This window comes from Symphalangus syndactylus, chromosome 17 (genome assembly GCF_028878055.3).
Source record: "Symphalangus syndactylus isolate Jambi chromosome 17, NHGRI_mSymSyn1-v2.1_pri, whole genome shotgun sequence".
NCBI classification, from domain to species: domain Eukaryota; kingdom Metazoa; phylum Chordata; class Mammalia; order Primates; family Hylobatidae; genus Symphalangus; species Symphalangus syndactylus.
This window is the reverse complement of record NC_072439.2, coordinates 92,141,692-92,165,348: the sequence shown is the minus strand read 5'-3', so window position 1 is coordinate 92,165,348 and position 23,657 is coordinate 92,141,692. Positions and strand designations below refer to the sequence as shown.

Here is a 23,657-nt window from a genome sequence, read left to right as displayed (position 1 = left end):
CAAAATGTGTTATATGTTTCTGATATGTTATTTAACATTTCTCAATTTGTCAAACTGTAAAAATTATGAAAGGGTTCTCATTCCCTTTGTGATATCAAATATTCTATGAGGATAAATGAGATCGTATGAAACCACCACATACAAAGCAACATTTAAATGGAGAATTTATTGTGAAGCAAACTACTGGATAAAGAGAGAGAGGAAAGGAGGGGAGAAAACGGTGGGGAGGGTGTGCTGGGGGCGGTGGAGAGAGACAGAGAGAAAGCAGAGTTGTGGAAGACGTGGAAGTGAAGCCACAGAAAACAGAAGAGGAAGGGATTGCTCCCATGAGGCCCTGCCATACTCAGACAGCCTTTCCCATCATTTGGTCATGCTCTGGCTTGGGTTGAATTTCCAGCTTTCTGATGGATTAGCTGTGGGTTCTGGAATATGTCATTTCACTTCTCTCTATGGCTCAGTGTCCATACATGAAAAATGGAGATTTAAAAACCTCTATCTCAAAAGGTAAGTTATTATAAATGGAATAATACATTTAAAGCACATACATAGCGTCCAGTGCATTATATGGAAACAAAACGAAAGTTCCTGCCCCACCTCCTCAAATTAACATGAATTTCTAACTTGTCTCCTGTACTTGAAAAACCATAGGCACTTTAAGGGACTGGTAGAAAATACTGATTCTTATTCTCTACAAATCAAACACAATTTTTAGCATGTGATAGGTATTTGATATATATTTATTGATTAGCACAGGCACTCAACAAACACTTTTTGATGGATCAGCGTTGCAGCAGAGAACATATGTTTTTAAAATGCTTTCCTGATTTATTGTGAGAAGTCTGAGGAACCAGGTGAAGAGAAGCTATGGAGTCGGCTTCCACATTAATATTTAAGAATAGGGAAAGGTTTGTTCATGAAGTTGTTGTAATAATTACAATTCTTTATGTTGATGTACTTCAATATGCCTTACAAAGCATTATCACCTGTATAATGACCCTCAAAACTATTATGTAAGAAAGGTAAAAAGGCAGAAATTATTATTCTCATTTTAAGGTGAAGCTCAGATTGAGTGATGTGACTTTCCTGAGGGCAAATACATATAGCAATTGTCAGCAACGGAAGCTGAATCTAGGAGTGCCACACTAGGTTCTCATCATGATGTTGCTTCAGTGTAGTCTTGTTCTGTCACAAGCCTGCACGTAGCCTTGCAGTTTTGGCTTTGTTATTTGCTTATATACATGTAATACAGAGATAGTATCTTTATTACTAGACTTCAAAATGTTAACTCTGAGCCTCTACCTAATATTGCGTTAAGGTTTAATTAGACAAGCTGACTTTCCCTTGAGAAAGACACAAAAAGACAATTTTATTTAAATTACTGTAATCATTTTTTCACGTGGGTTATGCCACTAATGCTTTTCATACTCCATGTATATTAAATAATCAACACTTTTTAAAGCTAGTTACCTTTGAAGACCCACAACTCAAAGCTGAGGATTTGAAAAGAGCCTCAGTGTATAAAACGATTGGGTGAAATTGCCTTGTCTGAAAGCTAATTAAATGGAGTTGGCATCTCAAGAGGGAGACTGCCAGCATCTTTCACAGGAATGTTGACGGCAGCTGCCTGACATGAGCACCAACACCATGTGACTTGGTTCCATCAGGCCAGCCCTGCTAATACAACGAGCCAATGTCTTTTCACCTAAGAAGCCCTTGTGCATTTGGCAACATTAAATCATGTGGCTGTCTTTCTCAACCCGTTGGCATGTCTTCCTTTAAGAACTAGGGACAAAATTGATTCTCTGAAACTGATTGACAACACTATGCAGGGATACAGAAACCACACATTATAAATCCATGTACCCTTAAAAACATATGTATACATAATTAATATATAAAACATAATGTGCCTTGCATCCTTTGTCATGCCTGCAGCCAATCAATCCTCACTTACTGGACATCTACTATGTATAAAGGGCTGTGAAAAGCATTATGAAGAAGAATGTTCTGAATCAGACCCACTCTCTGCCCGCGATAAATTTTTGAAATCTCACAGGAGGTAAGAGCTCACAAATAGATATCACAGAAGGAAGATGGGATGAGAGCCATTGACAGAGTGCAAAGAAGTTTAGAGAAGTTTAAAAAAAAATCACTCCATTGGTTCAATCTGGCAAATTGTCTTCTCCATCTATATTTCTTGGTTTTAAACAATTCTGTTAAAACCTAAAATACCATACTGTTCTTTTGTATCTTATGTTGGTTCTTTATAAAAAAAAAATGAAGGTCTCTTTTTGACTCTTCCATCCAACCTCTTTGCTTTAGGGAGAAGGAGGCTAGTTCTGCTTATTAAGTTACTTAAGCAATGTTATTTTAAGTTATGTTTTATTTTTTGCTTATGGAAGTCTTGCATGCATATAGCTTAATTTGCAAAGGGGATTTTAAAAGGAAGTTGTTGTCCAATTGTCTGGACACAAGCTCATGACTTCTGACTTAGGACCATCTCTTACAAAGGACATTGGAGAAGAGACAACATCTGACAGAAAAACGTGCAGCCCATTACTGAGACTTTTAAAGGTCAGATTGCAAGTGACCTGCTTTTATATGTGAATTTCACAATGACTAAAGAACAAATGTTCTGAAGAGATTAGCTGGAAAAAATGACTATTATAAACTCACCATTTATGTATGTCGGGACAAATGGAGCACTGTAATAGCATTTTTTTCTGAATTTCTTTGAGGTATGACAGAGAAAATTAATTTGAGACTAGAGAATAGGAAGGGAGAGTTATAAATTTGGAGTTTGACAAATAAGGCATGCTTATACAATGTGCCAAGTCTGAAATAAAAAATGAACGTGTTAGAAAATCTCGAGTCTTTGTGAGAAAGTCTCTTCTCTTAAAAATTTTGCCAGTAAACCCTTTAATTATTTTTTGTTGTTGTTGTTCTTTCTGTTTTTATTGTGTCTCCAAAATCTTGAGCCGTGTTTAGATTATCGCCACTATCATCATCATGAGAAACATATATACAAAGCATGTATAATTTTTTTGAGTTATGTACAAGCAGACTATAAACACTTTAAGCTTCACAGTCACAGGGGATAAAATTTAAGGAACCTACTAAAATTACACAATAGCATTTATATGCATATATTTACATATACATGATATGCATATAGGACAACTAGAAATTTATGGTGCTGATTTTTCATATGCATACACACACACACCAGTCAGTACTCTTACTATATACAAACACACATGTACAACACTTCATAAAGCACTTTGTGCATCTGTTTAAGAAGTTTTCCTTATATTCCCTTCAATTAGAGTTAAATCCGAGTGTGTCTTTCCCATTTAGGATACAAATGAACCTATCTTTTTACTTCTGCCCAGCACATAGGATATAGTGCCCTAAACACAGCAAGAAGTAAATAAATATTGTTTGAGTTAAATTGTATTGAATGAAGAACACCACAAATAATTAATTGAATCAATACAATTAATTCAATTGTGTTAATAGGATGTGTAACAAAAGCACAATGAAACTTGATTTAAGATCGATAAGCAGAATTGTTCAAGACCTGGAGTTTTGAAATACTGTAGGGTAGTAAAGACAACATAGCCAGGTGTGGTAGTCATAGAGTTTATGAGTAAATTTCTGCTCTGTCACTAAATAGCTATGTGATGGCCGGGATGTGGGGGGATGGGATGGGGGAGGTGACTTGTTTCACATCTCAAACAAAACCCATCTAGTTTTTTTTTTTTTGTTTTTTTTTTTTTTTTGAGACAGAGTCTCACTCTGTCGCCCAGGCTGGAGCGCAATCTCGGCTCACTGCAAGCTCCGCCTCCCGGGTTCACGCCATTCTCCCGCCTCAGCCTCTCCGAGTAGCTGGGACTACAGGCGCCCGCCACCACACCCGGCTAATTTTTTGTATTTTTAGTAGAAACGGGGTTTCACCGTGGTCTCGATCTCCTGACCTCGTGATCCACCCGCCTCGGCCTCCCAAAGTGCTGGGATTAGTTTTAAAACCTTAAGCTAATAACATGTAAGTGCAACTTGTACACTGCAAGTACTTGATATATGTTAGTTTTTTTCCTTTTCTATTCTGATTAAATGTTAGCTGTTTATTATTTTGAAATAATAGCTTTGTCTTTTATAAATTTTAAATATGCAGCTCCTTTTCCACTTAAAGGAATACTAAATGCTTTAAAATTATTCAAACTTTGAATTAGTTCTGTTACAGTATCCATTCTTTTATTCAACAAACATGTATTTTTCCACGTAAAAGTTAACTATGAAGTGTCCATTTGTGTGCAAATGTGTTAACATTAATGGAACCCTGTTGGTAGACAGCAGTGAGGCTGACATCTAAACTTAGTCCTGTGTGACCACGAACAGATTATGTTACTCCTTGGGCCACAATTTCTCTCTCTTTAAAATGAAGGAGTTAAACCATACTTTAGGAATATTTTAAGAGTTTTGTGCATTCAGAAAGAGACTGTTGTTTACTAGAATTTATGGAAAACAACAGAAACAAGTGGGGGAGAAAAGGTGGTTATTTAGCATTAGTTGGAAGAATGACTTCATTTTTAAGAATTTTTTCTGACTCTTAAGTGTTCAAAATTGAAGCACACTCTTTTTCAGGCAATTGTTCTATAGTTAAAAAGCTTAGATCTTTGATTATGCCTGCAGTGGAATTTGAATTATTATTGCTTCAATGACAGTTAATATTATTCTCATATTTGCTCTTTGTGCTACTCATCATTTTATCCACTTGCTGAGCACTTCCTGTGTGTTAGCTCCCTTGGTGCTTTGGGCACTAAACAAAATAAGACATGATTCTTTTCAAGCTATTCAAAGCCTAATGAGAGACAGCAAGAGGCAGACAACTAAAGATAAAAAAATCTATATGTACTTAATTAGGGAATGAGAAAATGGAAAGTATTGAGTAGACAGTGATTGATTCTGACTAAACAGGCAAAGCTTATAATTTTAAAATAAACAAATTGTGAGTTTTCATACACTTTTCTTGGGATGATTGCTCCCCAAATAGTAACATTTGAGAGGGAAGCAAATTCAGGTTCTGCAATAGTGCCCATGAAAGGGTTTATCCTGAAGTACTGGATCCCACTTGCCATGATGAGAGGAAAGTCAGATACGGGGAGGGACTTTTGACACTAACTGCCCTATCCATTACCCTTGCTTCCAATTTATTAATTTATCCATTCAATAAATATTTATGGAATAACCCTATTATGCTAGGTAATGTTCTGGGTGCTGGAGAGATAGAAATAATTTGATTGACAAAGATTCACTGCTACCTCAGAAAAATGGCTGATTTTAGGACTGGGGCAGGAAATACAATGAGCCTGGAACATCTTGCAACACCAGAAAGTTAGAAAACACTAAAAAAAGGAAAAGAAAAATTAATGGAGATATATTAAATGGGTATAAGGGCAACTGAAAGTGCTCCTAATGGCCAAAGTTGGAACAACTGAAGCCACAAAATATAGTAGTATTGGATTATTACCAGAATAAATATCCATGAGTTTATACTGATAAAAAATTGAATAAATTGACAAATAGGTGAGAAGAGACAAATCTCCATGGAGTAGAATTTCAAATAATTTACATAGATACTGTTCCTTCCAGGAATTAGAGCTTCTTAAGTGGTAGCTGTGCATAGTGACTTCCTCTTCCTAAGAACACAGTAAGAAAAAGAGGGGGGAAAGGAACATTGCAGTGGAGAAATCTGACAAACACTATCTCAGCCAGGTGATCACAGTCAGCATCATCAGTCATAATTTATATTGATAGTAAGACTCTTGATGTAACAAAAATGGCGCTTTCCCTCCGTGAACTTTGTCTCCCAAACCTATAACCTCAGTCTAATCACAAGAAAAACATCAGAAAATGTCCAACAGAGCAGCATCCTACAATACCTCTGACGAGTGCTCCTCCAGGTTGTCAAGGTCAGTAAAAACAGGAAAAAGTCAGAGAAATTGTCATAGCCAAGAGGAGCCTAAAGGAGACACTACAACTTAATTGAATGAATATTCTAGAAGGAATCCTGGATTAGAAAAGAGACATTAGACAAAAGCTAAATTAATCTGAATAAACAATGGATTTTAGCTTGTAATAATGTATCATTATGGGTTCCTTAATTATGATAAACGTATCATGCTAAAGTAAAATATTAATAATAAGAGAAACTGGGTGTCAGGTATGGAGGAATGCTCTGTGCTATCTCCTCAATTTTTCCGAAAACATCAAGCTGTTCTAAAAATTAAAGTGTATTTAAAAAATTTCACCATTCAAGGAAGCTTACTAAAACTCTATTTTCCACATTTATGGAAAATAAATTACAGAATATATAGTATGTCAGATGCAATAAGTTTTATTGAGAAGAATAAGGCAAAAAAAAAGAGAAGAGTGCTGGGGATAGTGCAATTTTGTATGTGGTCAGAGGTGGTCTACTTCAGAAGGTGACATTTGAACAAAGACTTAAATTAGGCAAGACAGTAAATCATGCAGTTAACTGGAGAAAGAGATTCCAGAAAGATAAAATAGCAACTGCAAGTGTCCTGAGGTAGGAGCAAACTGGTCGTGTTTGAGGAACAGCAAAGACATCAGTGTGGCTGAAACGGAGTGGACAAGGGGAGGAGGAGAAGTCGATTTGTTTTGGCCAACAGAGGTTGGCCAGAGATACAAAAGGTTGGCCTTTTAGCTGTTGTAAGGTATTTTTTCTCATGCCTAAAGTGGGATAGGAAACTGCTGGAGGAATTTGGGCAGGGGATTACCGTAATCTGATCCATTTTTAATGGATCTCTTTGAGTGTTTGGGGAATCATTGACTGCGGGCAGAAAGGCAGAGCCATTGCAACAATCTGGGTGAGAAATGATGGTGGCTTGGGCTAAGGATTTAGAAGTAAAGTTTGCAAGAAGCTCTTGATACTGGATGTATTTTAATTGTAGAGGCAATGGATTGCCCACCTATTACTTCTCACAGCCCCCCACACTCACCCCAGCCTCACCCAAATATTTTCAGGAACTGATGCTTCTGCCTGACTCCTTCCTGGTCTTTGCATGTAGGCCTCAGAAAGTCTTCCTCTTTGTAACCTACTTAAAATTAACTCCCTTTCTCTTTGCTATTCTTTCTTAGCAACATGTTTATTTCTTATCACGATTTGTCATTTTGGCGCTTCTGTTTTTTTTTGTCTGTCTTTCCGTTTACTCTGTAGGCACTATGAAATCAGGGACCAAATTTGTTTAGTCCAATAATTTATTCCAACTGCCTAATGCAGTACCTTAAACATAGTAGGTGCTCAACCAATACTTGATGTCTGTATTTATGAGTTTTTCCAATCATTATGTCAATAACTACCTTGGGCAGGCCCTTGGTCTAAATTTCACACTCTTGCCCCAGATGCCTTGCTATGGATTCCACAGAGAAACACTGATACATTTTTAAACTGCAGTAGCTGTTTCATCACTAGTCTCAATGATAGAAGCTCATTGAGTGGGTCTCTATTCTGCTCAAGTGGAGTAAAAATAGGCACTGCTTAGCAACCAGCATTTTGTACTGTGCTTTCTCCTCTGAGAAAGGCAGAGCAATGCTAGGAAAGTCAGAGCAATGCTAGGACTCAAAGAGTGAAGGGATTTAGGAATGGGTAAGTATATGAAGCAATTGGATAAAAGTGTCTTTGAGAAAACGCTCCAAATGGTTGCTCCAGAAAGAGTAAGAACATAACATGCTAATGATGAAAAGATCCCCTCGGACAGAAAACCTTTGCATTTCCCAAATTAGATCGTGCACTCAGGTCATAGCATGGAAGGTTCTTAACATAAACCAAAATGGACTAATTGCACACAAGTGATTGTTCTTATAGCTATACTCACCAGTTGTGGAAATAAAGTTAAAACAAAACTAGAAAGTGGTTTTGTGTGTTAGTCTGTGACTTTGGTTTTGATTTTTAATCTTAACCTGCCAGCCATTGTATCCAAACCTCAATTTTGTTTCTGCCACTACACCTTTGTATAAATGTGGGAAAGTCCTTTTTGCTCAAGACTCACTTTTCTCAACTGTCAAGGAAGGTGATTCAGTGACCTCCAAAGCCACCTACAGATCTAAAAATAACCACCTGTTCAGACTGTCTGGATAAGCCCAAGTGGCTAGTAGCCTGGAGAGTCATGTGCCCAGTAGCCTGGAGAGTCATGTGCCCAGCGTGACTTTATCTGCAAGCTTGTTCCCATTATCTGTCAGTACCAGGACTCTGAATACACGGCCTCAACACAGGTTGCCAATCACCTACAGCTTACCTGCTCCCTAGAGAGTTGCCTATTGTTTGCCCTATAACTGCAGACCAGCTCTGGCCATCTCTGCTAACCTATGGCAGAGGTCTGAATGCCTTCCAATTTTATCCCTTCTTTGGTACTCCCTCCACCCTAGGGTACCATACTTTCCTTATATCTGATAGTTACTCTTTTGTCATCATTAATAATTGTTTATATTCAGCTTCCTCTGTTTAACCAACTAAGTGTTTCCTATCTGTCTTCTGAGTAAACCTAGACTATTGGATCATTTGAATTAAGTTTGTAATACATTTTAATGGAGTTATTTATTAGAGAAAGGGTGAATCTCAATCATGGGGGAAAAGTAGCATTTTAGAGAATATTATACTTTGGAGAAGATAATTTTTAATAAACATTGATCTCAGACTCCTCCTAATTGACTTAACGAAGCAAGAAAGGAAAACTGACAAAGGCATAGCAACTAACTTTAAGGAGGAATTAAGTAGCAATTTGAGTCACTGGAAAGTGTGTACTCAATTTTGGTTTGAAATTCTGTCCCTTCTCCCCCTGTTTTGAATACTATGAATCCACTTGGAATTAAAATAGAAGAGTAGGAAATGTCAATACAATAGAGAGTAAAATTGTCCTGTTACGATCCTTAGGAAATAATTGTCTGGACAGGTCTGTCCCTTAGGAGCTTGTATATTATCCATCTCAACTTGGAGAGAAGTTTGATGGGCAAGACAGGATTTTGTTTTATGCATAATTTGATTCAATGTTTTCGCTACCGGGTAAAAACAAATGAGATGATTTATAGCTACATAGTAAAGAACCACAAGATCTGTATAGGACTGAAGCTAAAGGCTGTAGTTTAACAGAACTAAATGAAAGTTGGGTCTTCAGTAGATTTATATTTCAAGACAAGTTCCTAAAATGTTACAGCTCTCCCCAAAGGAGAGAAGGTTCACTATTTTCTCGACAAAAGTTATGTGTATTGCTTGTCTCTGCTGATTTCTCTTGGTGAAAGTAGAATCCTTAATGAATTTTCAGAGAGATTAATAAATACAGAGGATTTGTTTTCTTAATCTTGCTTTTTCCTAACAGCGCCTAAGGATCTGCCATGAGCTGTGCCTACAAAAAGCCATAAATCTGGCCAATTCATCTTGAAAAGATGAATCCAGTCAAGTGAGTGAGAAATAAATTAAAAAGGATGTTAGCTATAAAACAGCTCCATGCATGATTCAATTTATCAGTTTGCAAATGTCAATAAGTGTCTTATACAGTATTATAAATAACCACAGACAATATGACATGCGTTTACAAAAGCTATAAGCATATATTATCATCAGCACATAATCAAAAATAAGCTACCATATTAATATACATAACATATATACACATATACACGTGTCTTAACTTCACTTTAAAAGATTTATAATAAACAATTACAGTATGATAGTAAAAGTATCTAATAATTATTGAGAGCATTCTACTTGCCAAGTACTGTTGTAAATATTTTACTTATATTAGAGATTAAGTAACTTGTTTCAGGTCATACAGCCAAGAAAACTGGAATTGTTATATTTGAATCCTGCTGTGTCTGACTCCAGAACCATTTTTATGCACAACCAAGGTTGAAAGGAGACTGGAGATCATTTAGTGTACACCCTGTGTTGTTGGGTAAAAGTGACTGAGAATAGAAATGACTTGTAAAACATGGACTCACACAATCAAAACTTAAACCTATACTTTCTGGTTCCTTGTCGGTTGTTTTCCATTGCATGAAGCCCATAGGAATATTAAATTCTACCTGGTGCTGTGAGTATGTGTTTCTGACTCTGACTGTGTGAAAGGAGGTGGAAGGAGCAGTAGTTTCATTAGTTTAAGGCTGAGGGTATGGGATTTGCAATGTTCCAGTATAGATAATCAGTTCAATACCTATTTACTGATGCTTGCTATGGAAGAGTTACTATGCCAGGTGCTACTGGAGAACAATAAATCAATCACATATAATTCTTCCCTTCAAAAACTCATAGTATAGATGGGGAAATGTATAAGTCTGTAAAGTAGTTTAATATATGGCAGCCCTGTTTAAATCCATATAAGTTTTTTTTTAAAGGAGTAATGGCTTGGGTAATTAACTACTGTGTCTACATCAGATTATAATTTCCATGGCACGTTGGTTAAGAGCTCAGTCTTTGAATTTACACTCCCTCTTGAGTCTGAATCTGAGATACACTGTCAGTTAATCGGATGACATTTGGCAGGTTGCTAATTTGCCTGAGCTTCATTCAACCTGTATTTAAATGGGCATGGGACAATAAAAGTAGTCACCTGCTAGGGTAAGATCAAATTAGATCAGAGAGAAGGAAGGAAGAAAAGAGGAAGGAAGGAAGGGAGGGATGAAGGGAGGGGGAAGGGGTGGAGGGGGGAGGGAAGGAAGGAAGGAAGGAAGAGAGGAAGGAAGGAAGGAAGGGAGGGAGGGAACGCTGTCAGATATAGAGGAGATATCAATTAATTTCATTAAGTGAAGTAGTTATTGGCTCCATGAAAGTCACAGAAGGTATCTGAGCTAAACTTTGAAGACTTTGTAGAGTTTCAGTATGGAATAGGATAATTTATCCAACTTCAAATTCTGTCTTATTTTCAGAGTTGTAAGAAATTTATAAAAATGAAAAGCTATTTTAAAACATGCCTCTTTACCTCCCTTTTCACCATTCTTGATGGATAAGCAAGACTTTGTATCCTAAAGTCTAAGACAGGGGTTGCGGACTTGCAGCCTGTGGGCCAAATTTAGCCATACACATGTTTTGACTCATCCATGAAGGTTTTTCTAGACATTTAATATTGTTTACCAACCTTTAAGAAAATTGTATAAAAGTGGCATTTCCTTTATCTTCAGGACTGGTAGGAGCAGCCATGAATAAGTAAGATTGAGAAACTCTTTTCCAAGGTTTCTGGGCTCTGCAAGCCCTCCAGTTTCCTGCATGACTCAGAAGGAGTGGGGAGACCCCTTTACCCCTTCATGATGGCTGAGATCAGGCAAATCTACATATATTTGATTCAGGGTAACAAAAAATGTGAGTTTTTTGCATATAAACAACATGTATCATTTTCACAAATATAGTTATATGGGGAAAAAAGGCATTCTAGGTTGAGAGAAAAGGCAAAAAACAAAGTATGCTCAGGGAAGGTAAAATGTGAAGAAATAGTTGTGTGGGGTGGAGTGAGGTGGTGATGAAGAGAGAGGAATAAAGTGGGAAATGTAAAAAGAGAGATGTAGTCAGATCATAGAAAGTCTTGAATGCCAAACTAGGCAGTACCTCTTAAGCTCTTTCCTCATTCCTATTTCCCTTTGAAAAAGTTTTAAAACTCTTAAACACATATACCAACCTAAATAAAAATTAAAATGAAAGAAAAAATATTCAACCATAATCCCACTCGATTGCAATAGCTTTTTTCCCCGTATTCCTCTTGAGTTCTTGTTAATTATTTATTACATTCCTTAAATATTTTCTAAAACATAGTTGTAAGAGGGATGCAATGTGAATAAATGATTTGGTCCCATAACCACCTCTCAGTCCAATAGTGCTTTAATGCTTGATTTTACCATGTGCTTCGATACATATTATTATTCAAATCCCACAACAACTCTAAAAGTGGCTGAAATGATATTGTATTATGTTGAACAACCCTAGATGTGGCCGCTCCAGTAGCGGATGGCCTGAATATCAAGTCACAACACCAAGAAGTGAAGCTAAAACAGCAAGCTGGGGCACATTAGCTGCCAGGGCCCATAGAGTTGCCTTAGATGAGGATCCATTCTTAAAACACTAAGTTCCAGCTAGCAGGTGGGGATCACCAACCTCTACTATCTAGAATAGGAGACTGAGAGAGCACAGCTTGACCTACCTCCCCAGGCACTGTTTGATGATGGTTGTGATGAAGAAGACTCCCAATTCAGCACGCCAGAACTCCTCAGAGATCCACAAGCCATGCAGAACCATTCTGAAGTAATAATTTCATAGACCTATACTTTCCAATCGGGCTCTCAAATCTTTGCAGAAAATTTGAAGTCCATCGTTTTAGACCCTGCCTGGGTCAGTGGGAAATAATAACTACTAGATTTTTATTGTTTTAAAACCGGCAGTAAATTTGGAAGCAGAGCTCAGCTTCTGTAGCCTGCCCAAGAGAGCTGAAAATAGGACTTGCTGGCAGAGAATGTCATCTGCTGTGTTAGAGATTAAAACAAAAGCCAGATGGGCTCCAAAGACAGAAGAAGAGATGGGGCAGATGGGAAATGCCCACCATGGGCTATATAAAGTACAGAATGAAAAACTGGTTTGTTTTTTACCCTTTTGAACCAAAAAGATGTTAGGGAAGAATTCACCTGGAGATGAAGTTGGAAGCTGTCTAAGAAGCATGATATTGAGGCTGCCGAGAAGTTCCTGAATGGCTCCACTTCTGAGAAATTCTGGAGCTTAAAACATATGCTTACAGAGTTAGCTCTTTGATATGATGCAATCATAGCACGAAGGATATTATTTAAAAGAAAAACACATAATCAGCTCCTATAATAAGAGTGAAGTAAACCCATAAAAGATTAGTGCTGAAAGGACTTAAAGAGTTAATCTAGACAGCCCCATCCTCACCATTCCCAGTTCAGGTCCATTTCATAAATGTGAGAAAGCAATTAAAGAAAGATAAATGTCCTTCCCAAGACAGACATGCTAAAAGTTAAGGAAAGGGTCAGATATGTTTTAGTCAAAAAGAAAAAAAAAAAAAGTTGCTAAAGCAATGTGGGATTTGAATTTACAAATGCTGGGATTCTCCTCTTCTAAATAGAGTGGCTTCAAAAGTCTCCTCACACCCACATCCATGCCTATTCTTATGCAGCATCCATAGGCTGAGGTGTAGTGGGAGGCAGTAAGTCCCCAATGCCATCTGTGCTGCTAGGATGCCCTGGTATTTACACCCTCCACCCCCTACATCTTATCTCCACCCCTATGTTGTTTTTCCTTTAGAAAAATCTGTAATAAATGAAGAGAACTGTTTGATCTCATTCTTCTCCCTCTTTCCACTGCCCCCACACCCGGCCCCTCCTCTCATAAATACACATTTCTTGCTTGAGTCAGTTTGTCAAACCTTTTGTTATTTACCCTTTAGCGTTACAAATAAGTCTGGTCTTGCCAACATTAACCACATTGCAGTATTATTTGTATAGCGGCAATTGCTTCCTACATCTGTGATTATAACCTAGGGAAAGAACTAGAGCACCGGCTGGTCTCTCAAGTGTTTCCTTTCTGCTTAAGTCATTAACGTTCCAAAATTCGGTGCAGGTTTTCTACCATGGCTTTTAGCCACTAAACTAATGTTACATTAAAGTGATAAATGATGCTATAAAAATGAGGAACCCCAGCTGAGGGATTAATGTGAGGTGCCCTTTAAAAAGGATTTAGATTGTGTGTTTTGAAGGTATTTGTTATGGGATTCCTTGAGCATTTTAGTAATACACCAGCCTTAAACCCCTGCATTCTGATGTTGCTTGTTTAAACAATGTCAGATCATCTCTCTCTACATAGGCACCAAAGATAAATCTTCTCATTAAATGAAGCTTCTTTGGTCCTATCCAAATAGAAGCCCATGGTAGCCGAATGATTAAGCGGCTCCTCGGAACTCATTACCATTCATTTGGTCCACTGCCTTCTTCCTCCTGATCCCTTCCTTTCTTTTCACCTTCACAAGAATCACTCTGTTTTTTCACACCAAAAGGGTGAAGCCCTGCTCTGACATCCTAACATACAAAGACTGTTTGGCAGTGGATAAAATCTTCATTACTAAGAACGGTGCTACTGAGACTTCTCCCTAAAACAAGGACGGTTTTATGTTATCATTCAGTTGTTCCAGGCCACTTAGGAATACGTTAAGGAAAAGCTCAAACATTTGCCCAGTTGTATATATGTAGATTTATTTTATTTTACTTTTTACTTTTGTGGGAAGCTTTACAACTGAAACTCTTTCTCAACCAGTCTTGCAAGTACCAGCTTTTAAAAGTCATTACCTCATAAGGCATATGTGCTAATATTTACTATGAAGATAATTACCTTTCAATTGACTAGAATACTGACATTAAATTAATCCTTAATGTTACCTTTAGTGACTAGATATTTTTTTCATCATGTCTTTAATCTTATGTCACTATTCTCCTTTACTAACACTGAAAAACACATTTGATAAAGGGTGACTTAAGTTTAAGAGGTGTCATCGGCAAAGAGGAGAAGCTATAATTATTCTGCATGCTATCAAGATAGCAGTTTGGCTTTGCCGGCAGTTATGTTCTTTTTTCTTTTTCTTTCTTTCCTTTTTTTTTAAGAGTGTACTTCCTTTTCAAGTTAAGGCAATTAGAAGTCTGTGCAGATTGGCCATTACATGGTGCCTTCAAAAGCACATCTGAGCACAGTTATTCAGCTTCTTATTTGCAATAGAAATAATACAGATTGGTGTAAAGAAAAGTGGGAAACTAAGGGAATTATATTGCTAATTCAAACCAAAATGCTTTGGGGGATTCGTCTGTGCCTTTTATTTTATCATTAAATTCCTGACCAAATAACTGGAAGTCTTCTGAAACTTATCAAGTCTTCTTATTCTCTAGTTCTCTTTCTTCACTTTTCAAGAATTAATTCACAACTTGATAGATTATGTATCTTTGGACACATTCAGAGACACAGAGAAATGGTTTCTGGTTCTTAAAATCAAAACCCCAAAGTAAATCATAGTGATAATTCAAATATCACTTTCTGTTGATGGCTAACAAGTAAAATCAGTTTCCTGTTTTAAAGGCCCCAAACCAAAACACATTTAATATGTAAGAATGCAGTAGAAACACTGGAGTCTGGGCTTTACTTCACCCAGGCCACCATTTTCAACTCCCTGTCACTCATAGGCTGCCAAAGTCATGTGTTAGTTTCTTGCTATTTAAAATAAAAAAGATTTCTATTGTAGGTAAATCTTCATTGTAAAACTACTTGTGCCTGGTTCATAGATTTCTTATTGCATCTTTTTTTAGGATTCATTTATCAGAAACTTGTAAGGTGCCTTTATGAATATCTATGTGGCACATCCAACATAGATGATATGATGGGCGAAAATTTTGTGTATTGCTCCCTATTTTTATAACTCCAAGGGTATTAGTTCTAATAGGGGTATTATCAATATTTTGAATGTTTGCACAGATGCAAATATTTAACAAATACATCTTTGTTCATCATACACAAGTTTAAAATGTATGTATTACCACCTCCATTTTACCCTCCTTATCTATTTTCTACCATATAATAGTTTTAAGTCACACTTAATGATATAAATGATTTCTTAGCTTTAAGATATATACCTCTATATTATCGTATCTTCTTCATTCTGGCTAAACCTATATAGTCCTTCAGGAGTTTCTTAGCAATCTCCTAAACTAATTTTGGTGAAATGAACTAGTCCTCAGATCCATCGTGAGAAATATGCTCAATTGCATTGGAATAGACAAGCCACAGATAGAAAATAAAGGAGAAAGGAGAAAGGTAAGCAAATACAGATGAGAAACTAAGATGGTATGCATAGTTTTCATTGTAATAGATAAATATTATTAAAGGTTATTTGTTTTATCAACAGACAGGTTTTTTCCCACAATTACTTATGTCCCATCTATAATATTTAATAAGTTACTTCTTGGTCTCTCTCCTTCTTTGCATCATTGCCCTGATTCTATCTTACAGTTTTTCTCCGTATATTCTCTTCTAGTTTTATCTTCCACTGAAACATTGTACATCTAAGTTTATACAATCAGGAGTCTGATTAGCTTTTTTTGCCAAGCCAACGTATAGGTTTTAGGCCAGCTTGTGAAGTAGCTGACTTCTAATCCAATGAAGGAAAACTGGAGACAAGGACATGTGGTCATAATCATGTCTATCTAAGAGAAGGCCATGAGTGAGGGCTCGATGCATGAGTGTTCTCAAAGAAGAGGCTGTGTATAGGGGAAGCACTGCAATCAGTAAGCCAACTGCACCTCCACCTTCTCCCCCTCACACTAAATATACACAGCCGGCATAATTGTCTTAACTAAAATCCATTCTAGACTTTCCTATTTCTCTGCCTTTGTGTGTATATTTCAACCTGAAATGGCCTACTTTCCTCATCTATGTTTGAAGTCTTATGATTCCTTCAAGATCCTTTCTCAGTTTCATGAGATTTCCTGAGCTACCTAAATAGAATTAAATTCTTTGTAATCTATTTTCTCAATGCCTCTTGTAAAAGGTCTTCATTTATACTGATGTATGTTTTTTCCTGTAAAGTCTATAGTGTTTGTCTACACCTAATGTCCCTTTGATAGTGGAATCACCAGAGGTTGGAAATCTTGTTAAATTCATTTCATTGCTCCTCTAGAGGATTAGGCACGTTACCTATGACAAGCATCAAAACAGTGTTTTTGAATTTTATTTAATGATGTGACTAATCAAAAATTATAAATTTCAAATCATTATTTTTGACTTTGGATGTGATTTAGTGTAGTATCATATTCAGTATGGTTGAATCTTATGTAATGTCAAAATTTAGATGTTAGATGAAAGAGTACACAAAAGAATACTATATTAGTCTACTCTCATGCTGCTATGAAAAACTACCAGAGACTGCATAATTTATAAAGAAAAGAGGTTTATTGACTCACAGTTTCACATGGCTGGGGAGGCCTCAGGAAACTTACAATCATGGCAGAAGGCACCTCTTCACAGGGTGGCAGGAGAGAGAATGAGTGCAAGCAGGGGAAAAGCCAGATGCTTATAAACCCATCAGATCTCTTGAGAACTCACTCACTATGACAAGAACAGCATAGGGGAAACCAGCCCCATGATCCAATCACTTACCACTGAGTCCCTCCCATGACACGTGGGGATTATGGAAACTGCAAGTCAAGATGAGATTTGGGTGGGGACACAGCCAAACCCTATCAAATACCTATGTGTTCCTTCATAAAACAAGGAGATTCCAAGATGTATTATATGTTTTATGGTTTATCTGATGATAAATAAATCAACATTAAAAATATCAAGGCTTATTACGTTAGCTTCTCTGGGCCTTACTTTCTCATGAAAAAATAAAAGAGTTGGTCTAAATGGTCTGGATGCTCTATAAAATAACTTTCACTTCTGACATCCTGTAATCTTAGGGGATTTTTGTGCCATTACCAATATCATTCACCCTCCCTGTCATTTTTCTCTTTATTTCCCAACCATGAAAAATTTTTGCCCTATTTTTCCTTCGTCATCTTTAAAGATATAAATTAGGCATTTAAATTGATTGAATTTGCATTAGTCAGACTTAACTTGCTCACCACCTTGGATTTATAATGGGCTTTTCACACTGACCCTATTTCTTCTATTTGGAGCTGTACTGAAAGTAATGCTCTACATCTCCTATCTTTTGTAGTTTAATTTCCTGGAATCTAATTTAATTAAGATGTTTAGAATATTTTATGTAACTGCACAACCTAATTGTCATGACAAAATGCATAGAGAGTTCCAGGAAGTTTGTTGGAGCACATGCACTGGGGATTCTCTCTGCTCCTGTCTCTGCTCAGGGAGCCCCAGCTGGTGAGTCAGGGCTATGCTGGCAGAACTTGTGGAAGATCCTGGAAAATAAGATTCTGTAGAAAAGCAGATTATTCTTCTCTGTGGAAAATGCCAGGTTGTAAAAACAGAGGCTGAATGACTTAATTTACAGTGATAATTATCTCAGAATGATAATTAACTTTTTTTCTTCAAGTTTTCAGAGATCTAAATGCCACCTACATTGCTGTAACTGTATCTGTTTTAGTATGAGTGTGTTTGTATCTTCTTTTTGGATTACAGAGAATGATTGCTAACTTGTTTTTCTTTTCCCTCTTAAGGTATTTTGCACTCATCCCCCACTTAGTCTCACGGTCTATGATAAAAATTGCTTTGGTGTAGATATTTCATTCCAATTAAAATGATCATGAATGAATATACAAATTTTTAGATATTAGCATCAACATATTTTTAACATATTGAAATAGTTAACATTTCAACCTACTTGGCAATAGATGATTTGGGGTCTAGTTTCGTTTTTAATACACAGTGTTGTGCCAAGGATGGGATGGTGGGAGAAGTGTACCCCAGGTGCAAGCAATAAGAAGGTACATTGTTGGTCGATAATTCATGAACAAGAATAAAACTAACTAAAAATCTGATTTTTATTATCCTTGTGTGTAGGCACTTCTAAGAAATATCAGTAATAAAATGTTCCTTCTTGAAAAAAATTTTTTTGGTCTACGTTCTAAACCAGTGGTTTTCAAAATGTGACCTCCAGACCACTGGGAGTCTTAGAGACCCTTTCAGAGGGGCCATGAGGTCAAAACTATTTCTATAATAGTACTAAAATGTGATTTACCCTTTTAAAAATATTCTCTCATGAGTGTATGATGAAGTTCCAAAATCTGAATGAACTGATAGTATGACACTTTGGATACAGAAGCAAACAGACATATTCTGTATTAGTCAAAATATAAAGAAATACTTCATGCTAATTTTACATAGAGTGCAGTTTTTTTATTAGAAATAAATTTAGCATGTAATATGTTCATTATTGTTATTCTAAAATTTATGAGAAATATGTATTTTTTCATTCTAATTTCTAATATGGTAAGTATCACCAGATATAAGGCACAAAAACAAAAGATGTTTGAGATTCTCAATGACTTTTAATACTTTATGGGGTCCTGAAACTAGAAAGTTTGAAAACCACTCTTCTAACAATTGCTGGGGTTAATTTTCTTTTTGATTGTTGCATAGTATTTCTCTGAAAGGATGGACTATAATATATTTAACAAATTAATCTACTGATGGGCATTATTTCTTATCTTTCCTATTATAAGCAGTGCCACAATTAATATCCTCACATAGAATTACTTTCATCATTACTTATAAAGTGTCTATATATCATCTAAATGAGGGCATCTGGTGAGATGAAAGAGTAGAAGTATTAGTAATTATGTTAGACAGACAAGTGTAAACAAGGACTATATCCCAGGACAAAGGGGATGCACGATCACTCTACTTCTATAGCACTTATTATGTGCTAAGCATTTTACATATGATATCTTGTTTAATATTTATGGTAACCTTATGAGATAGTTGCTATTATTATGCTCGTCTTATGGATTAGAAAACTCTGGAATAAGAGATATTAAATAATTTTTCCCAGTACCACACCATTAGTAAATGCAGAACGAGAATTCAAACCCATACATGTGGCTCCAGCATCTATGGTTTTAAAAATACATTATATTTCATTTTTATTCACTTTTTAAAATGCCATTCTGAAATATGAAAATAATATCTCTATGTATTTACCTTCTCCTATTATGACTGTAATTGAATATATTTTTATATGTTTGAGAGTTGCATATACTTCCATTTCTATTTGTAATTGTTACACTTTTTCAGTTGTGTTGTTTATCTTTTCCTTATTCATTTGTGGAGACACTTTACGTATAATGGAAATCAGGCCTATTGTCTGTCACATATGTCACAAATATCATCCCTCTTCACTGTGTTAATATTACTTTGCCATGAAGACTTTTTTAAATTATAGAATGGAATTCAACAATTTTTTATTTCATGCCCTCTGAATTTTCTTATTGATGCATAATAGATACACATAGTTTCAGGGCACATGTGATAATTTAATACATTTACATAAGTTGTTAAGATCAATCAGTGTACTTGGATATCTATTAAATACTTATTTTCTTATTAATGCTAGAACCATTCACATTCTTATCTTCCAGCCATTATGAAATATATAATAGATTATTGTAAAATACAGTGACTCTACTGATCTAACACTAGATCTCATTTCTTCTATGAAATTGCATATTTTTATCCATGAATCAACTTCTCTTCATCCTACCTGCTACCCTTCCAGGCCTCTTGTAACCACCATTCTACCTTCTATCTTCATGAGATCCACTTTTTTAGTTTCCACATATGAGTGAGAACATGCAATAATTGCCTTTAGTGCTGGGCTTACTTCACTTAATATAATGATCTCCAGTTCCATCCACGTTGCTACAAATAACAGGATTTTATTCTTTTTAAAGGATGAATCACATTACATGATGTGTATATATCACATTTTCTTTATCCATTCATTCATAAATGGGAACTTAGGTTGATTCCATATTTTGGCTATTGTGAATAGTGCTGCAATAAACATGGAAGTGTAAATGTCTTTTTAATATATTGATTTACTTCCTTTTGGGTATATGCCCAGAAGTAAAATTGCTAGATCACATGGGAGTTCTACTTTCAGTTTTTTGAGAAATCTCCATTCAGTTTTCCATAGTGGCTGTACTGATTTACATTCCCACCAGCAGTGTCCTTTTTCTGCATCCTTGCTAGATCTGTTATTACCTGTCTTTTTGATAAAAGCCATTTTATCTGGCATGAGATGTCTCATTGTAGTTTTGATTTGCATTTTTCTGATGGTTACTGATGTTGAGCATTTTTTCATACATCGGTTGGCCATTCGTATGTCTTCTTTTGAGAAATGTCTATTTAGAACTTTTGCCCATTTTTAAATGGAATGATTTGTCTTTTTGCTGTGGAGTTGTGTGAGCTCTTTAAATATTCTGGTTATTAATCTTTTGTCAAGTAGTTAGTTTGAAAATATTTTCTGCTATTCTGTATGCTGTCTCTTCACTTTATTGATAGTTTCCTTTGCTGTGCAGAAGCTTTTTAGCTTGATGTAATCCCATTTGTCTATTTTTGTTTTTGTTGCCTGTGCTTTTATGATCTTACCCAAAAATCTTTGCTCAGAACAATGTCTTTGGGAATTTCTCCAATGTTTTCTTCTATAGTTTCATAGTTTGAGGTCTTAGATTTAAGTTTTTAAGCCATTTGATTTCGTTTTTGTATATCGTAAGAGATAGAGGTCCAGTTTCATTCTTCAAGGAGTTATTCAGTTTTCCCAACACCATTTATTGAAGAGACTCTTTTTCCCTATTGAATGTTCTTGGTGCCTTTGTCAAAGACTAGTTGGCAGTAAATGGTTGGATTTATTTCTGGGATCTCCATTTTGTTGCATTGGTCTATGTCTTTTTTTGTGACCGTATCATCCTAATTTTGTTACTGTAGTTTTGTGTGAATTTTGGAGTCAGGTAGTGTGACGCCTCCAGCTTTGTTTTTTTGCTCAGGATTGCTTTGGCTCTTTCATATAAAATTTAGAATTTTTTTTCTATTTCTGTGAAGAACATTATTCATATTTTGGTAGGGATTGAGTTGAGTCTGTAAATTGCTTTGGGTAGTATTTTCATTTCAATGATATTAACTTTTCCAATCCATGAGCATGGAATATCTTTTTTTAATGTGTCCTCTTCAGTTTCTTTCATCAGTATTTTACAGTTTTCCTCGTATAGATCTTTCATTTCTTTGGATAAATTGATTCCTAGCTGTTGTATATTCCTTATACCTCTTGTAGATGGGATTACTTTGTGATTTCTTTTGCAGATTGTTTGCTGTTCATGTATATAAATGCTGCTAATTTTCATATGTTTATTTTGTATCCTGCAACTTTACTGAATCTGTTCATCAGGTGTAACAGGTTTTTTTTGGGGGGGTGGGGAGAGTCTTTAGGCTTTTCCAAATGTAAGATCATATCATCTGCAAACAAGGATAATTTGACTTCTTTCTTTCAGTTTGGATGTCCTTTATTTTTTTCTCTTGTTTGATTATTTCAGCTAGGCCTTCAAATACTATTAGGTTGCTGCAAAAGTGACTATGGTTTTTGACATTTTTTTAATGGCAAAAACCACAGTTATGTTGCAGCAGCCTAATATGTTGATAACAGTGGTGAAAGTGGACATCTTTGTCATGTTCCAGATCTTAGAGGAAAGACTTTCAGTTTTCCCTATTCAGTATGATAATGGCTATGGGTCTGCCATATAGGGCTTTTATTATGTTTAGGTATGTTCCCTCTATCTCAGTTTTTGAGGGTTTTTATCATGAAGGAATGTTGAATTTTGCCAAATGTTTTTTCAGCATCAATTGAAAGGATCACATGGATTTTGTCCTTCATTCTGTTGATATAATGTATCACATTGATTGATTTGTTTATATTAAACCATCCTTGTATCCCTGGGATGAATCCCACTTGATCAAGGTGAATAATCTTTTTACATGTTCTTGAATTCAGTTTCTTAGTATTTTGTTGAGAATTTTTGCATTTATGCTCCTCTATGATACTGGCCTATAGTTTTCTTCTTTTGTTTTGTCCTTATCTGGTTTTAGTATCAAGATAATGCTTGTCTTGTAGAATGAGTTTGCAAGTATTCCCTCCTGTGTTATTCAGTTTTTGCATTACTATGAAAGAAAATCTGAGACTGGGTAATTTATAAAGAAAAGGTGTTTAATTGGCTCATGATTCTGCAGGGTGTACTGCATGGCATCAACATTTGCTTAGTTTCTGCTGAGGGCCTTAGGAAGTTGACAGTCACGGTGGAAGGTAAAGAGGGAGCCGGCACATCCCATAGCAAGAGCAGAAGACAAAGAGGGGGAGGTGCCAATACTTTTAAACAACCAAATCTCACATGAACTAACTGGGTGACAACTCACTTATCACCATGGGGATGATGCCAAGCTATTCGTGGGGGATCCATCCACATGATTCAATCAATTCCTATGAGGCGCCACCTCCAATAATGGGAATCACATTTTAACAATAAACATCCAAACCATATCACCTTCTCTCTCTTTTTTTTTTTTTTGGAAAAATTTGGCTAGAATTGGTATTACTTCTTTTAAATGTTTGGCATAATTCAGCATTGAATCCATAAGGTCCTGGATTTTCTGTGATGGGCAAATTTGTATTATGGCTTCAATCTTGTGACTTATCATTGGCTTACTAAGGTTTTCTGGTTTTTCATTGTTCAATCTTGGTTAAGTTGTATGTTTCTAGGAATTTATCCGTTTTTTCAAGATTTTCCAATTTGCTGGTCCATAGTTGTTTATAATAGTCTCTAATAATTCTTTGTATCCCTGTGGTCTCAATTATGTCTTCTTTTTTATTTCTGATATTATTTATTTAGGTCTCTTTTTTGTCTTAGTTTAGCCAAAAGTTTGTCAATTTTCTTTACCTTTTCAAAAACCCAACTTCTTGTTTTGTTGGTCTTCTGTGCTCTTTTTAGTCACAATTTATCTCTGTTCTGATATTTATTATTTATTTTCTTCTACTAATTTTGTGTTTGGTTTGTTCTTGCTTTTCTAGTTCCTTGAGGCACATTATTAAGTTGCTTATTTGAAG

The 23,657-nt window shown here is 35.9% G+C and overlaps 1 protein-coding gene across 4 annotated transcripts in view; it reads right to left on the bottom strand.

Annotated features, from left to right (window-relative positions):
* Window positions 1-23,657, bottom strand: part of IL1RAP (interleukin 1 receptor accessory protein) — a 216,172-nt gene that overhangs the window by 163,077 nt on the left and 29,438 nt on the right. Inside the window, exon 1 of one of the 4 annotated variants that reach the window (XM_063620543.1) lies at window positions 12,204-12,224. The exons of the other annotated variants lie outside the window; for them this stretch is intronic. The gene's annotated coding sequence lies outside the window, so the exon portion shown is untranslated. Of the gene's footprint in view, window positions 1-12,203; window positions 12,225-23,657 lie in introns of those variants that run through there. 4 annotated transcript variants of the gene reach the window in all.